At 40.5% G+C, this 18,514-nt stretch overlaps 1 protein-coding gene across 5 annotated transcripts in view; it reads left to right on the top strand.

Moving 5' to 3' along the window:
- Positions 1–18,514, top strand: part of septin9b (septin 9b) — a 71,789-nt gene that overhangs the window by 36,119 nt on the left and 17,156 nt on the right. Inside the window, exon 1 of one of the 5 annotated variants that reach the window (XM_063476506.1) lies at positions 7,856–7,942. The exons of the other annotated variants lie outside the window; for them this stretch is intronic. The gene's annotated coding sequence lies outside the window, so the exon portion shown is untranslated. Of the gene's footprint in view, positions 1–7,855; positions 7,943–18,514 lie in introns of those variants that run through there. 5 annotated transcript variants of the gene reach the window in all.

The raw sequence follows: 18,514 nt of genomic DNA, 5'->3' as shown, positions 1-18,514 counted from the left end.
TCCTGTCTTCCTGTTGTGATGGTACGGAACAAAAGAGATATCCTCATTTCGGCTGGACAGAATGCTTTATTGCTGTGCTGAGATATGCCTGCCTATTGCCTTAATAGATTCCTATTATTATTGACATTTCTCTTCATAATTAAAATGTAGTCACTGTGAAAGAAAGACCAAGTGAGGCCATTTGTCTTTAGTTTGGACTGACCTTCTAAAAGTGAGGAGGAGGCGTCCACAGAGGGTGGAGGGCGATTTGTCTCTGCTTGTCCATAGGTCAAAAAAGGCCACACACGCACACACACATGCACACACAAACAAGCATGCTTTCTTAATCTCTCTTTTTGTGTGTATGCGTGTTTTTGTTGTCTCTCATCGACACACACACATGCAAACAGGCACCCTCCGGCAGAGGCACATGCGGGGTCAATCCTCTCCCAGTGTAATTACTCTGGACTGATCCCAGACCATCACTCAGTGTGACCCTTCGGCTAATTGCCAAGGAAAAAAATGAGAGCGGGGGGGGGGGAGGGTTCACCTATGCGCATGTGAGGAGGAGCTGTTCCTTACTGGGAATAAAATCCTACTTAAGTTTGGTTGTTCTTTCATTAATGCCGAGAATCATTTTGTTTGAATTGTTTGAAAATCCTCTCTTCTGTTTGATTATAATAATATTTTTTTAGATAGAAGTACAATTTTGCCAAATAATTCAAGATCCTTGATCATGATGATGAGAAATTTGTGGCTTAAAATGACGCTCTTACGCTGAAGGGGAGACTCTTCATGTCTGTGTCTTTGGCTGTGCTGCAAATTAATGAGCACTTTTGCTCATGTGAAGTCAGCGAGCCTCGAGTTTACATCTATTTTTTCAGTTCAAAAATGGCCTGCAGTGACAGCAGTGACAAGCGTCAGTTCCTATTATCTTGTGTATGACTTTCACTGTCGCTGTGCTTCCCTAACAAGCCACCAGGAGGCAGTGTGTGATTAGTAAATCTTGAGTCTGGGTGGCAGGTAAAATAAAGCTGTGTTTCATGCTTTTTCAGACAGTTTAATTTTCAAATGAAAAATGTTATCATACAACTGCGCTTTCTCTCATGGCTGGAGCTTAATGAAGAAAAAAGCTCCGGGGTCAGAAATTTGAACCACGCTGGTGCAGAAAAGAGATGTCAGGTTTTTCCATTCATATGTTATGAATGTTTTTAATACACCAATATATCAGTAGGATAGACATTTTTTCAATAAACTGCTTTGCAGTTCTTTGAAGTGCGCAGACACTAAAAAGACTTGACATGAAATGTTTTCCTTATTTGCAATGAACATCTTACACTGGAAGGTGGAGCTGAATAATGGGAATGGGACAGCCCTTCTGCCCCAGATAAATAGTCACACATACACACGCACACACACAGAGACACAGACACACACAGTTCCCCTCTCACCCAGAAAAGGCTTTCGGAAGTTAAAGTTTACACTGAGCATCTGGGGGAAGTCAAGGGTTAAAGAAGTTTCCCACCACTGCAGAAAGACCTCTGTCCTGTTAAGTCATTATGCCAAATCCCCAAACTGCTGTAAACACCCCCTTCTCCATTCAGTTACCCCTGCATGCTGTGAACCCGAACATGTTCACATAGCTCTCCTTCACTTATATTTTAAAGCATATGTATACCCAAGCATATACTATTTTGCATATATTAAACTCATCTGACTAGGAAATTAACTTTTGGCAAAACATTAACAGCTCAGCTTTAGACTTTCACACACGCACACACATCACAAAGAAGCAGCGACCTTGCCGTAAGAGAAAAAGACAGATAGTAGGATATGGGCCATCAGAGCCTAATGAAGGAAGGCAAGATAGCATTTAGTCTGTTGACATTATCTTCATTTATCTGGCCTTCGGGCGTATGATTCTTCCTTGTTATTTATCTAGATATGGGGCTAGTGATTCATTTGTCTAGGAAAAGCTGATGGGAAAATCATACCTCTTATCTTGGTCATGAAATTAAAGAGGAGGTTAAAATGGAATATGACATGCTATTATCAGCCATTGTTTTGTTTTTTCAGTAAAACTTTGATAAATTTAAAGAGCTGATCTTCAGATATCTTCAGATGGTGAAACTGAGCATTAAATCCATTATCATCATATCAAAAACATTTACAAACAAACCTAAAAAGTGACCAGAATGATGATGAATTGCATAATCATGATAGTAAGCAGCATTACACGTATTTAACTCCAATTCTAAAGTTGACAAAAACAGTTTTTTTCCACTTTTAAATCTCGTGAGCTCGTTTGGTTAACACCTCTTGCTCACTCAAGCCGTGTTTCATGGATCTGTGTGAGTCGGGGTAAAATACATTTCAGATATTGATTGTTTAGAGTCGTTTCAGTGCAGAAAAAAAGTTCATGTGTTTGTCTCCACATTTTCTACTAATGATGTTTTATCCACTTGTTGGCTGATAGGGGGCTGTTTTGTGCATGGACAGACAGATGGCCTTTTGCATCCCAGACTTACCATCTGCTGAAACGAGTAAAGCGGAGGGACTGGTCTGTTAGTATGTCTGAAGTGAATGTGCATGGAAAAGAACCCAAAAATAAAGATGAGATTGTGCAGTCTTGTCCCTCATTGTGCACCAACAACAGGTGATTATCTTAAATTACTTAAAGACAGCACAGTTATAAAAATGTGATCTTGCATTGCAAAGCACTTGGTACTAAAAGAAAGAAAAAATAATAAGTGTTTCCTCGCTACCTCTGTGCACCACGATTTACTGTTTATCAATATAATTTCATAATTTCTCCATAAATAAGTATAAGTTGTGATATTACAGGCCCATTAGTTGTTGTGTCTGTGGGCTTGTAGGCGATGCTGAACTGTGCAGACTCTGCACATGTGAAATTTAAAAGTATAAAATTTCAGTGTCAGTAAATGACATTTCATAACAGAGAATGAAGTTTAGAAAAAAAACTGAAGCGCTGTATAACTTTTTATATTAATAATCTTCATCGCCTCTTTTGCACTCTTACCTTTTCACCCTGCTGATTAATGTGTTAGATTAGCTTTGTAAGCCTGATTCAGACATGCTGCGCTGCTGACTGATTGGTTCTCAGTTCAGAAAGGGCAAGCATCATTACTGATGCTCAAGTCTTTACTTTCCAATAATCAGCACAGACTCTAAAAGCAGTGATCTGGATCTTTTGCTATAAATGGGATTTACAATGATAGTTTAGGGATTTAGATAATATGCCTGCAGCTTTGTGGTTTTCAGTGCAATTACCTTGTTTGAAGAACCCCGTCATCTGTTGAGAAAAGAAATGTACCAATTGAGCTTGAAGGAACTTTGGGTGAACTTTCACGTCCAGCCTCGATGGTGTGAAGGATTTGGTAATGGTACACAGCCAACTGTAGTCATCAGCATCACTCAGTGGAAGAGCGGGCAGATGAGGGTGGAAAACGCAACTGCACAGAGAAATGACAAGTTTCCTCAGATTCATTTGTCTCTCATGCACCATCAAACTGAGGTTCAATGTTCAGTGGAAGCCTTATGTGGTATTTTTGTCCTGTCGACAAACGAATGCTGACACCAGTTACAGAAGAAGGATATTTATAATGTCAGAAGCTGAACTTCATTTTCCGCCTCTATCTGCTTCCATGTCTGTGCACATCCCAGGTTTCTGTTTAGATTTAATTAGCATCATAACATAGTTAGATGTTTCTTGAAGACATGCCGTGACCGCACAAACAGTTTAATCACAGAGCTCCTTCCGTCCTGTTTTCATTTTTAGAATTGAGTCATCCCCAATCCTGGCCCCCGCAGACCTAGCAGGGGGCTAGGGATTCCCCAGAAGGCCAGTTCTCTGTAGTTTTTCTGTTTAGTGGTCAGCAGGGAAGACTAGAGGACATTGTGAGAGATCACACACTGGCTTGTATGGACTAGAAGAGGCTGCTAGTTTGGTTAACTCCTGGTCTTTTACTTGTGGAAGTAAGAAAGAGGTGCAGAAGGAAAAGTGCTTTGAGGAGATATGACTTCTACTTGCAGTGAGATGTACAACAACCACAAGACAGAACCCCTGTGTGAGTATCTGTTCAGTCATTGTCTTTTTTGTATCTGCGGGAGAGCTTGGCTGTTTTGGACTATCTCCTTACAGAGGCAGAATAACTGCCTGGTTTCCATTAAGGCCAATCACGGAAAAGGATGAACAATGAATCCTCCTCAGATGGGGATGCAGGGAAATTGGTGCAGGAAAAGAGTTTTTTTAAACATTTTTTCAATTCACATTTTTGCAAACATCAGTGTTTTAATGTCTTATGAGACACCATTCTGCACTTCCTCTTACAATATTGGTTTCATTCCTATGAATTGGAAAAACATGTTGTTCTTACCAGAATGGTGATGTGGTTACATTTTAAAGGAAACATCTTTATAGAAGAATGAGTGGGATTTTTTTTTTAAATATGGTAATTGAAAGTGGAAGAGGCTTCTACTTCTCTTTGTCTTTTTAACTCGTCTCTGTATTAAGCAGTCCAGCTGGGAATGCTTTAGTGGCTTTTTAAGAGAAACAGTAAACCACAAGCAGACACATCTCTTTAAACAACTGCTCAGACCACAAATCACTTTATCTTCAATGGTTCATCATTGTTAAAAACAAAAAGAAAGAAAGAAAGAACGAAGCACATTCTTTTCTAGTTTGGTACAGTAAAAAGCTAATAAAATACAAGCATGAGCATACATCATAGTAGCCTTGAGATAAATTGTCCAAGCTGCAGGCTGAAGAAAAAAACCTGGAGCAGTGAAATATTTTACTGTCAACATGTGAAGTAGCTGGAGATATATTTGCAGATTAATCCAGCAGAACTGTTAATGTATGTTCGGCGATTTTAACCAGAAGTTGAGTCTTGCGAGAACACTTTTGAGTGTCCTCGCTCATCACACATGCTGTCTCCATTTGCACCACAGGAGAGCAGAGCAACCACAGCAAAAAACACAACAGGAAGTCTCCAGCAGACCCAGCTATCTTCCCCATAGATATCTAGGCCAAGACAGATGTTCTTCTTCTTTCCCCTTCTCTGTCTTGTTCCTTACTTTCCCAACCACCCCCACCCGCTACTTCTCCTGCTGCTATCTCTCTTCTCTGCCTCCTCTTTCCCTCCCGGGCTTCCTTCCCTTTGCTTTCTGCTCTCTCTCTCTCTCCTCGGCTCCCCAACCTCTCCTGGGGAGGATGTGTCACTGAGTCCGCTGAGTCATGGAAGCGACTCTTTTAATCAGCTCAATATGTGCTCTGCCCTGATTGGGTGGCCTTCAGAAATCAGCTTTGGCCTTAAGGCGAAGCTCGTATTCCCCTCAGCCATCCCTACATACTAGCATTAGGTTACCACAGGTTTTAATGGCTTGATGTATTTGAGCTGAAATTAAAGTGAAAGAGGAAACTCCTTAGATTTATTTATTTAGATTTACAGTGAAGCAGTGACACGTGGATCAGGCCACAGATAGCACTGTGTAACTGAAGTAGAGGTGATTGTTTCCATGGGATATTTTGGTCGTCTGAATCACTTGTTTGTTGTGCAGATATGAGTCATAGCATTTTAACATGGGATGCATACTACACTCTAAATATACACTGATAAATAAAGAAATGTATCTGTAATGCACAAACACACATATTGCACCCCCGCCTGCTTTTTCTGAAATTTGTCTTTTAGGCTCTTTGCAGCACTAATAAACCATCAGACCTCTCCTTTGATGTTTGTTTCCTCCAAGAGGAAATGGGAACTTCAGACACTGGTGTGTCGCAAGGTTCATACTGACAACATTGTTTATTGTCTGGTGACAACTGAAGGGAAAATATCTTCTTTGATAAAACAGAAATTTGTCAAAAAGCGTGTCACCCAAAAAGGCATGGGGGACAGTGAAAACATTTATCATTTTGGGGTTTTTTTTCCCTTTGGTAGCAAAAGTTCATTAGATTTATATTCATAATTGAATCTGATGACAGCTGTGATAAAAGCCCAGGACATAGCCTAAACTGAACCTTGGAACTGCTGCATATAGCTAAAAGTTGTTAGATGCTTTAGTCATATAGATCACAGGAGAATTAACCATAAATGATGTCTCAAAGTTATGCTGGTGTTCTAGATACAGACATCAGATAACATGGTTGATCCGGTCTTGTGGTAAAGCTAATCTTTTATCATGGTCCGAGTGAAGGAAGTGAATGTAAACTTTCTGAGCAGTTGCTCAGTATTAAATCAATTTGCTGTTTCTATGTTTGAGATTTCTTAATATGTGTATCTTAAAAACTCGTAGCTTGTATATGCAAACTGATAACAGCAGTGAATATGTTTGGGTACCTGATACCCACAACACCCCATATTACACGTTTGCTTTGGTTTCATATTCACAACAAAACCACTGCCAAGAGTCAGATTCAGCTCCATTTTTGACAGGAAGGAAGTATTTCTGCTGAATGTTATGAAAACCTCTGTCAGACCTTCAGCCTGCATGCTGATGGAAAAAAAAAAGCAGAGCCAAGTCAACAAAGGAACAAATTAATCACGCTCTTCTTCCAGTAAGTTAAGATGAAATCCACTTTGTAGCAGAAATCTTTCTTTGTCTTTATTCATAAAAATCTGTTCTCAGACAACAGCTCCTCGCACGCTGACTGCACTATTAGTATTTCTCAGTCGGAGGGATGGATTTGATCAATGTGAACCTCTGTGTTGTGGGAGAGGAGGGACACAGGAAGCAGGAGCACAAGGCCTACAGATTTCCAAGGAACATTTGGGATTTGGAAATACTTTCTGCTGTTTCGCAGCCAATGCTTACTTCAGTGCAGCTTCACACAAGTACAGTCTAGTTCTTACACGACTATTTCATACACTGAGCGGTGCTGGGTTACCACAGCAAAATAAAAACAGCATGTGTAACGGGGGAACATCCAGGACATACGTTTTCTGTTGGAAAATCAAGTAGTTTGGCATCACTGGAAATAACCGTATTGAGTTTTTGGTTGCAGGTTATAGCTGCAAAGACTTCTCTTACGTCTACCAATTAAGAGTGTACCTAAAGCCCATTGAGGCAAAGCTAAAGCCCAGCTGGCTAAGCATAGCAACTGAAAAGAGAAGGAAACAACCAAAGTTAATCATTCCTTGAGTCTTTATGTTAACCGCCTTGGACCACAGGAAGCCACTATACCTGGTCAACACATAACCCTCCAAAACAACACTCACTAATTGTTTGGTAAGCTTTACTGGGGGTGGGGGCGTTCTTACAAACTATGAGCTTATTTCCTTGTTTCCAGTTTTTAAAGGAAAACCGAAGCTGAAAAGGGAATGGTGTATAAAACAAGTAGATCCTTTTACAGCATTTTTCACAAAATATTCCTTTATATAGTTTTATTTTTATAAACTCTGAAATGTTCTGAATTAGTCATGGTTTTGGTCATGAGTCAGCTACAGCTGGAGGGAGGAGGATGCATGTTGGTGTGTGTGTGTGCTGCCTATTATTTCAGAAAGAGGAGCAATGCGTTGAGGACTGAAGGAAAGACCAAATGCTGTTAGTGTGCACACACAGATAATCTGTTACACTTCTTGCTGTGAAGCAAAGCAGATGGGGGTGGTGGAGAGCATATGGGCACACATAAGGACAGGGAAGTAGGTATTGCCTGTTGTATTGTGCAAACACACACTCTTCTTTTGTAATTTCCCTTTCCCATAAAGACATAAAACTTTATCTATAATAAATGTGGTTTAGGATAGCTCGCTATATCCACAATATTCTTCATTCACTTTCTTTGAATGAGGGGTGTGACTGCCGAATGCCTTCTTAGCCACTTGGGATGGCAGTCACATGACCACGTGTGGGCGTGGCCGGGAGGAGAAGCGGCAGCCTGGCCTCTACAGCTGAATCTGTGATTGAGAGGAAGAAAGAGAGAAGGAGAGGAAAGGGTTGGGTGAGTTGTGGATTTTTATGTTTACCGTGTACTTTTCTGTTTCGCAGTAACAGTGGGGAATGGTTTTAGAAAAAGCATAAAAGGGGGCAGGCTGTAAGAGGGAGGGAGAGGGAAACAAAAGGGCGGTGTGTGGGGAGGGGGTAAATGTGTCCTCTGGGGCTGTTTGGTGTCAGAGTTAGTTTGCTAGGTGCTTCATGTGTGCTCAGCAGAAAGTAAAGTTTTGAAGCTGGGAGTAGATTAGATGTTTGGGTTTTTTGTCAGGAGATCTGTACAGCTAGCCAAATTTAGTGTGAATACCTTAATTTTTCTCCCTTTCCCACTCTTCTTCTTCTTTCCTATTGTTCAACCATCGGGAAGAGTTTGGGGGGTCAGCATTGCTACTCTTCCCCCTCCTTACTTTCCCTCCTCCTCCCACCCTCTCCCTTTCTTTCTTGCTTTCCCTCCCCATTGTGTCCTCAACTCTGAAGCATGCATGGGTAGTCAGCCTCGCATAAAGAGGCAGAGTGATTGACCAATCAGGGTAGCCCGTATTCCTCTTTAAGTTGCATGTCTCCAGGGTTCTCTGTAGTAAGGATCCCTTCTTTTAGCCTCAGCTCTCCTCACATCAGAGTTTCAAGGCTCTGTTTGATCCAGTGCAGTGGATTAGCCAAGCACCGATGGACCTAAGCTGTTGTGATGTGATTTAATTTTGCCAATCCCTTGTGTCTTCTCTCCAGAGAGTTTGTTGCCAAGTTCGGCTAAAGGTGAAGAGTCAAACAGGTCATGTTGTGAGTTTGAGATTTGCCTTGAGACTTTCTCAGGGAAGGACTTATCTCTTCCTCTAACTCCTGTCAGTTGCTTCAAGCGGGAAGAAAATTGTGCAAGGATGTGATTAGTCACTTTAGCTGTGATAGCTGTTGAAATCCGCACAATATCTCATACTTTTGGTGTCTCAGATGGTCTTCTCTTACCCATTTTTTAGTACAGTAGCTGAACAGTTGCTTTGTTGGATACAATGCCCTTGAATCCCACTCATCTCATAGCTAATGTAGCACACACAAAAAAGACTGCAGATGGATCTTTCCGCTCCATTTGCTCTCTTGTTGTGTGTTATTGGAAATGTTCTTGTTAACCAACACGAACCAGCTGCATTTCATCTTAATGTCTGATAAGTAAAGAGATGCATTCATCCTTGCGTATTGAGTCTGCATGAATAAATGCATGCATTTTGTGTTGCTACCCTAAAGTCACTGTAGCGCCACAATAGAACATTATTGAATTAGGAAATTAATTTAAATGTGTTTTTCCCACAGCAGTCGGGCTGTTGTCAGAGCTACGGCTTATCACACAATACATTTGATATTACTTACTCCTAATGCCTCACATCTGATTTACATGAAGCATTATTACAAAATCCTTTGGTTAAAGTCAGTCATCCATTGTTTACATGCTACTAATCAGATTACTGTAGCTGGATAATAATAAGTAATTCAATCACAAGAGATAAACAGTTCATTACGATTGTTTGGGGCTAGCAGCGCAAAATAAATGCAGGGGGTTACTTCCCCTTCTGTAATTAAGTCTTGCATTATTGTGAGCTTTGGCAGATGGATCATTTTCAGAGACTTATTGTTGTTTTGCGAAAACATAAAGACTTCAAACCTGATCCTTTAAAGGTATAAATCCACCCCTGTGGACACATAACCCACTGCTGGTGTCATTTTTGACATTCAACACACTTTTGGTGTTCTTGACCAAAGAATTTTCCCTGAAGGAAGAAGAGCTGAGTGGAGAGGAGTAGTGTGAACTTGTTTTACTATTAAGAAACAGGCTGACAATATGTTTTCACACATTAGCGTGCACACCTTTTACCCACGTGTTAAAAGCTTGCTTGTCTTTCTTGTTCGCCATTGTGAAGTTTTTATTTATTCTTGTCTTTGTCAGTTGGTGGTAGGAAATAACCCTTTGTAAAATGCACGAGTCATAAATGTCACATTTTGTTTAAAAAATGGCTTGTTTATCTGCCCACAGCTGACATTTTCTGTCTGTACGTATATCAGTGCCTGGAGGAAGTCAGACATGTCACGTCCTGTCAGAGGTGACAGTTTGGGGGCCTGCCGACACTGGGTGGGTGGAGGGGGGAGAGTGGATTATTATTTGTGGTGGTCTGCTCTACAGAACTGCACCAGTCTATAATATTATGCTCTGCTGTGGCATCTTGACTCTAAACTCGTAATAGAAAATGATACAATTTGGTCTTTGGCTTGCACACAGATACCTCATGGTTCTTTAAATTAGAATCAATTTTTAGCTTTTGATCGCTCTGAAGTCTTGACTTGTAGCTTGTCTATATAGTTGCATTGGAAAAGGTCAGTTAATAGAGACCCGATTAGCTGGATGTTTTTCTGAACAAATAAAGGGTACAACAAAACTGTCTTTAAGTGCAGAAGCCATTTGTGCACAGCGTGTTGCTTCTCATTTCCCCCAATTAAGTGCTGCACATTGATATATGCAAACAAGCCAGCCCCTTTCCCACTTGATGCTTAGTGGTTGCTTGATTTATTCCTTTATGGTCTTTGTTTGTCCTTTGCCCTATCCTACTTCCCTTATTGCAGCTGTGGATGGTTCTGTGGTGAGACCCTCCTAGTTCCCCTTCCATGTTTCTCAGAAACGCCCGGGCTTCTGAGTTACAGCTGTGGTCTCTCAGTCTGCTGAGCGCTGCCCAGAACAGCGGGCTCTCACAGTGGTACACAGCACCACAGTGTCTGCCCTGCTGCGCTGGGCTTTGTATTCTCATATTGTTTTTCAGCTTGTCACTGATATTGTTTCATTTGGTTCATGTTTCTTTTCCTTTTTTCTTTTCTTGACTCGCCCTTCACCTAAAGGGTCCTCCATTTACAGCTTTTTCTGGTCATCCACTCTCACTCTTTCAATCTTTGTGAGGTATTTTGGTAAAGGTCCTTAACAGACGTTTACGAGTGACAAGCATATCAACACCATCTGCTTTTGCTCCACATCGGGACAGCGGCTGCATTCTCAGTGGGCTGTCATGTTACAAGACTGAAAGATGAAGTGGGCCAGTAGCTTTCTCCAGACCTTTTCTCGAGTTCTTATTTCAGTTTTGTGTCAGCTCTGTCCTTGACTGACCTCACAAAATCACACCATTTTACGGAGAAAGGAGAACCTTTAAAAGTGGATCTGTTAGGTTGTTTTTTTTTTTCCCCCAAATCTCCGTACATTCCCTTTTTTAAATCATTTTGTGATCTTTAACAATGAGCAGGGGAGCCATGTTGGCCAAAACATCAGGCTTCAGATTGCTCGAAACATTCTGTTTCAGACAGTTTTTTCTACTCCTGGATCATTATTATGCCACTGAGACATGATACAGCAGCCTCTCAGACTTGCTTTTGAAACCTTCAGTTAATTAGAAGAAAGTATGGCAAAAGAGCTAAAACAGCTTGTTTCAGGCACAGTATGAACTGAGGGGCTGCAAAAAGGCCCAGCAGATAAATAAAGATCATTTTGAAATAAGAATCATGCAAAGCCAGTCTACTGGAATTCAAGAATGCAAAGGATAATAGGTCCCCTTTTAATCATTGTGTTCCTGTGGTTTGAACTTACAGATTGGGGGGGATTGTGTCTGAGGGATTTCCTCTGTCAGGGATACACATGAGAGCCCAGTGAGAGGCTCCACTATCCTTCCAACTTTGAGCTGTCAGCCTCGCTCTGTCACTGCCTTCTGTAAACATGTCATCATGTTATCTCCATCAAACAGAACACAGGGAAGGATTAAGCTAGGGGCCTGTGCTGCTAAAAGCGCACATGCGCTTCACATACAAGTCAGCTTCACCAGGCAAAACCTGTCATAGGCTTTCATAAGGATTTAAGAAGGACTTGTGGATTGAGCGTTTACAATATGGATAAGATGATACAAACACCACTTGGAAGTAGACCTTGAAGGAAAAAGGAAATGTGAGCTAGTGCTGTGAAGAAGAATTTGTAGCATTCCCACACGATACGCAGTCGTGTTATTTAGACTAGTCGACTTTATAGCTTTTGTGTGTTTAAACTTCAGACCTGTGTTTGGCGTATGTTATCATTATGACTGGAGTCCTTCACAAGAATACGTTCACACTTGTGTGATTTAGGTGATTCAGTCTTGTCACATTTCTTTGAAGACAATGTTGTACGCCCTTGTAGCAGGAGTTGATGCTAATATAGGCATATATTTGAAGTGTAAATGCAATATTGTATGCTCTTTTTGTTTTGTTTTTTAATTGTGTTATTTTGTCTCTGTGTCACAGTTTCTGTAGGCTACTTTTGTCTGATATTGCATGCAACTAAAGTTATTGGTGAAAATGGTTAAAAAAAAACCCAGCAGCTTTGAGTAGCACTGGGTCTTAATGCAATTTTGCCTGAAGATGAAAATCTTTTTAAATTCTTTAACTGATATTTGGCATAGAAACATTCCATTAAATTATTAGAGGATGCTAAATTGTGCATATATTAACCCTGTATTCATGTAACACTTCTATTACTGTGTACTCTTGTGGCTTCCTTCTTCTCTCTGGTCTATCTATTGCACTCTAGACAGCAGCTGGCATAAAATTTAACGATCTCTTCCTCTCGAGAGTGAGACGCCACCTCTGGAAATGTCATTTCTGGTTTAAGAAGAGAGGAAGAAAAGAGGACAGCAACAGAAAAACACAAACACACACACATGGGAAAGGAAAGGATCAGGGGATTCGACCCATGGGAACCATGACTTTTAAAAACATAACAGAGCATTCAGAAAGCAGATGGTGTTAAAAAGCTGTGTGAGTGCGACAACAAACCTGATCTGCCTTTTACCCAGGGTTCACCTCCCCTCAGGAGGGACTGGACAGCTTTTGAACACACGAAGAAAAAGGAGAATCACAAACTGTAATGCACATTTACCCTCATTATTAAGATTAGTTGAATGAAAGTGGCCTTATCAGTGATTTAAGTATGAGAGCTAATCAAGACCTCCCAGAGAATTTTGTTTTCATCAACAGACATTAAACGCTTCACTTAGATTAAAGAATCTGACTCTTTAACAACTAACTTTCAGGGAGGTAATCAATATCTGAAAATGTAAAGTTCAGTAGATTTTTAAAAACTCAAGTGAGTCCAAGACATAAACCAAGTCTTGTGTTTGTGTTTTATTATAACAGAGATGCTGCTTATTAACATTGCTGCATGTAAACAAAAATTCAACCAATGCAATATATGTAGGACTTCTAGCCACAAGTAATTTGCAGACCATGTCCTTGGTTATTTTGGCATTCTGATGAGCCTCAGTGCAACAAAGTTAAATACTCTCTGACTGCTTCAGAGGATACTAGCAAAAGGTTTTTCATAATTCTGTCTTTCTATGAGGCTAGAAACATTTGTAGCTTTGTAGTTGCACTTTAAACCATTTATCTGATGAACTGTTTGAATTCAGAAAAAAAAGAAAATTATGGCCAGCTATAAAATCCTCAGATACTGGGTTAAGCAGCATATGGCTGTTCCCGGGGCCCAGGTTTGAGTGCATCTTGACCATTTGCTGCTCTCTCCCCAACCCACACTCTTATTTTCTACTCTACTGTCATCTCAAAAATAAAGGCTAAAAAGCCTCACAGTAAGTCTTTAGGGGGTGCTGTAAAATCCTCAAAATGCACAATTTCCTTATGAGGAGTGTCAGTCATCGACCACAGCGTTTAAACAGTTTGGCTCATTTGCGCTAATTACATGCTGTACATGCACTGATTCATTTTACTCATTTCTTCTATCTCTCCTTCACCTCCTGCTTCCTTTTCCCTCTGCAGCATTGTCAGGGTCTTGGCTGTAGTCGAACAATAACAGAGAAAAACTTTCATGTAATTTAAAGCAGGGCTGAAAAGTGGTGATGTGGCGTCCGCGGATCGATGGAAACTGAATTTCTTTGGTTTGAGGAGGCTTTTCGAGAAGACAATAAAGGCTTTGTTTCTTGGGAAGGCATGTTCAAGTTTCACTTGGTGAATATTAAATGTAGAGTTGGATATGATATGCCTGATGGGATTTTAATGAAGGGCTTGGGAGGGAGTGTTGAGTTATGTGTGAATGTGGAATGGGAAGGGGATTCTCTGTTACAGCCAAACAGAATATTATATCTGACTGAAGAGTAATACTGTGTGTTAGTTTTCCAGGAAGGTTATATTACAATACAGCGGGTTTGGTGTCCGGGATAGCGCTTTTTGATCTGTCAGCTGTATTTCTACATAGTATGCATGTTTTGAAATCTCAAAGTGGTCTATCTTTCTACTCTTACAATATAAGAATTGCTGCCTGAAAGCCGTTCTGTGTTTTTGTCTACAAAAATCTGCTGGTGTTGAAGATAAACGGCAATCATTTCTGTTCTGTAAGTCCTGGATGTTGAGCTCTCCTCACTTTCACTCCCTCCACAGTCCTCTGAGGACATTACCTGATGGAGATTGTTTGGAAATTAAAATGTCTTTAATCTGCCCCCTGACTGGTACGAAGTCTGAGTAATGCCCATATGGGGCCATGTAAGAATAGGCAGATAACTTTCCAGTTAATTACCAGTGAGCGAGGGGTTGTCACGCGTCCTTGATAATGCACCTTCACCTAAACCACCCAGCTAAGGCAAACTATCAGCAGCCGTGTGCTACATGTGACAAAGGGCAACTGCATGAAATTCAACAACTTGGTTCTCCCGGAATAGTTCATATTTCTTGTATGAAATAAATTTAAGTCAGAGACAGTTTATTTCAGGCTTTGTGAAAGCTTTTTTATATAGTAGATGCAGATAATTATCTTTTTTAAACTGAGATGTTCTGTAGCACTGTCACCTAAATCTAAGAGGTTTTCAGATTTGACTCTCCTGATCGGTACGGGCCTTTATGTACAAAGTTTGCAAGCTGTCTCTGTAATTGCATGGGCTTCCTCCATGTACTCCAGTTTCCTGCACCAGCTCATAGACATGCACGTTAAATCAGTCAGTGATTCTAACTTGGTTGTTGATTTAAGGCAAAAGAAGTCTATAGACCAAAGCACTTTATGAATGTATGGTTAAATATGACTTGTCGTTTCAGGCTGGAAAAGCACGATCTACATGTCAGTCCATTTCTATTACATAAGGTATCAAATGGGATAGCTGTGGAAAATGATAAGAAATAATAGTTCATTAAACAATAGTTGATTTATTCAGCGGTACATTTCTATAAGATTGAAAGAGTTCAAAAAAGAAAAGTCAGAATGGGGGCAGATAAGGCCTAAATATCCTTTGCAGTATCTGCATGCACAGAACTCTCTGTAAGGCTAAAATATCCCCGATGACGTGACTAACAACCTCGGGATTACTTTCATAGACTTGACAAGGTTAAATTCAGAGAAATGGAGGATACTGTACAAGTGCTAAGTGATATTTCTTGTGGCAAATTAATTGATCCTCATGAGTACAGTTTGCTGGTGTATGCCTTTAAGCTGTACAAACCGTTTCAGTGCGGATGTAAATGCTGTGGTTTGTCTGCTGTGAGGCCCTCTGTGACAAACAGGAAATCTTTTAGAAAACGTGCACAACTGAAACTCGTTTTAATAGAGCAATTCTTTTGTAGCATGCAACTCCTATTAAATAAAGACACATTTCGCTATTAAGACAACATAAAATATGTTTGTGAGGAAAACTGTGTCGACTTCTAAAGAGCAAGAACAAACACAGCAAGATGGCATCTTGAGACGAGTACAAATGAACGTCAGCTTCCCATAAAGTGCCCTCATTTGAAAATAACTAACAAGAGATTGGAGTAATCTCTTTGATGGGATCTATCCATTCATGCAGTGAAAAGGCTTGAACTCCTCTCCATTCATTAAACAAAGCTCTGAAATCAGTTAATCCCAAAGTGCTGCTTTTTCATATTATGAGGCAAAACATCCTCTGTCTAGTGTTTTTTTTTTTTTCTTTTGTCCTCTTCAAAGTGATCTTAAGACAGAATATTTTTGCAGATTAATAAACCTGTTTTCATTTGAAGGAAGATTCAAGGCAAGTAAAATAAATGTAGTGTGCTTTATCAGTATAGGTGCTCAGCTGAGGCTCCTTGATGCTCCGTTGTAGTCCTCTGCACTTTCCCATCAATTGCTTGCATCTCACAGTTTGATATGTTGTTCCATTATCATGACTCCGCTGAGTCTCTCATTTAGAAGCAGTCTTTATTCAACGGCTGTGGCAGCCAAATCATGATCTGAGTCACAGCCTTTGTTTCTGTTCATTTATGAATGAGGTTTGGCGATAAATATGTTTTGCCACTAGCAAGCGTTATTGGTGCTTTTCTTGTGGAACTTTACAGGATTATAATCAAGATCTGATGAAGAAATGGTTTTGGCAGAATTGTCTCTTATGTACGTGAAGACCATAAATAATTCTTAGTAAAGTAGATGCCCGCTAGTGGTCAGTTAATGCATAGCTCAGCGATTAATTATATTAATCAAATAGCTGTGGGTTAGCTCAGAGATTAAAAATGAAAGTTCTTGGTTCTCCTTGGAAAAGGAGAAGTGCATACTGAAACCTGCTGTTTCAGTATGCTTGACAGCAGAGAGCTTTCAGGCACTCTCCTGGTATTGATACTTGTTCTCCTTTTTCCCTACGTGTATCACACATTTGCCTGTTTTTACAGGATTTCAGTACCCTGGCTTGTTTGCCCCACCTAGCTGGTGGCTGTCCATTATTAGAAAGCAGACTTATAACGTAGTAGGTGGTCTGGGGCTGGCATGGTCAGGGTGACCAGAAGGCAGTTTGGCAAATGCTCTGGATATCATCATTAAAGCGATCTTGCATTCTGTCATTCAAGAAGCTACTGTTGCATTCACGTTTGATGTAATTGTGCATAGTTAGCCAAACAACAATTTGTAAACCTGTACAAATATTCTGAAACACAGGCTAAAGAAATACCAATCCAAAAACCTTACTGTATCATGTCCAACAGACAGCAGTTATGTGTTGGGTTTCCTGAGGACAGCTGTGCTGCTCGAAATCACACTGTGCAGTATTGCCAGAAGTTTTACATTACAGCATGGGTTAAACTCCTGAATTGTTGTGGTGGATGGATTTTTCCCCCCATAGAATTGAAAAAGAAATAGCATTTTGACTTCATTTGAGTGATTTCTCAAGAGAAATGAATTGTTTAGTGATCACTTATTAGCTGATGATTGATTTGTTGAATTTTAGCCAAGCCACATGGGTAGTTCGTCCACTAAACATTTGGCCATCAGAGTCTGAAAGTCAGAGGTCTGATGGATACCACAGAGACTGCTGAAGGTGCAATAACCTTACTTGTGGTCCAAAATTGTGGCTCTTTGTCTCGCTCAGAGAAGAAGCGGTCATCGAGTTCAGACGTACTCAGTATTGTGCAAGTGTGTAGAAGGTTGAAATTATATGTTATGTTAGTAGACATTGAGTTCAGGTTTATGTATATCGCACAAGCTCACACAAGCTTCTCAGGGTGCTTTGTAATATAAATTGAAGACCCCATATTTGAGACAGAACCAATGATGGCCAAATACTCCCCACTGAGCAAGAACTTGGAGAAGGCGGGGTGGAAGAAGTCAGTTTTAACAGGAAGAAACCTGCAGCAGGCTCAGGAAGGGGCAGCCGTCTGCTACACCGGTTAGTTGGTTGCTAAGTGGAAGAAGGTAGAAAAAAAGATGACACAGAGAGACCATGAACAATAAACAACACAAACTATGGGACAATGTAGACAGATGTTAATGACATGCATAAGTGACGCATGTATGCGCGGGGAGTCGACAAAAGTGAGTGGAGAATGGGACGTCCCCCAGCAGCCGAGCCTATAGCAGCATAACTAAGGTTATGGTGGTTAAGGGCCAAGCCTAACTGTAAGCTTTATCAAAAAGGAAAGTTGTCAAGGTAGTCTGTAAGCACTGCAGCCATTCCTGTTTGAAAACTCTTATTTACCTTCATACCTTCTCGTCATGCATGTAGTTTACCTACTTTTTGTTTTATATCTATTAAAATAACTGGGTATCAGTGAACATGTGTGCACTGTTTTTGTAATCTTGGCTAAGGGAAGCATGCATGAGTTGTAAATTAGAAAAGTCTGTGGTTTTCAGGCTTGTGCTGACTAATGGTGTCCACTTGAGAGTGGACACCCACAATCTTGTGAGTCTTTGACTTTTAGCCTCTGTGGGTAAATCTCTGTTTTCTGTGCCTGTAAACAACCAGCATGGTATCTGTATAAAAACAAAACGCTCACAATTAAAATGTTTTTGTCCATACCCAGGAAGAGAGAAACTCTGAGCAGGGAGCAGTATCAGAAAGTCCATTGTCATAACTGCTTTATTTATATTTATAGTGTTAAAAGGCATGATGCTGCAGAAAGCATTTTATGGGCAAGCTGTTGTTTTAGCGTGCCTCATATAAAGATAAAGCCAGGATGGCTGTCTCAGATTCAGTTTCAGGTACACGTCTGTGGTTTGTAGTGTCTTTGACTGCAGACCTCACGCAGGCATCACCACAAGCTGTCACAGTACAGGAAATGATGTCTCCTCCTACCATAGGATGAGTGAGTCTTGCTG

This window comes from Pelmatolapia mariae, linkage group LG6 (genome assembly GCF_036321145.2).
Source record: "Pelmatolapia mariae isolate MD_Pm_ZW linkage group LG6, Pm_UMD_F_2, whole genome shotgun sequence".
NCBI lineage: Eukaryota > Metazoa > Chordata > Actinopteri > Cichliformes > Cichlidae > Pelmatolapia > Pelmatolapia mariae.
The sequence above is the reverse complement of the archived record's forward strand: the minus strand, read 5'-3'. Positions and strand labels throughout refer to the sequence as shown.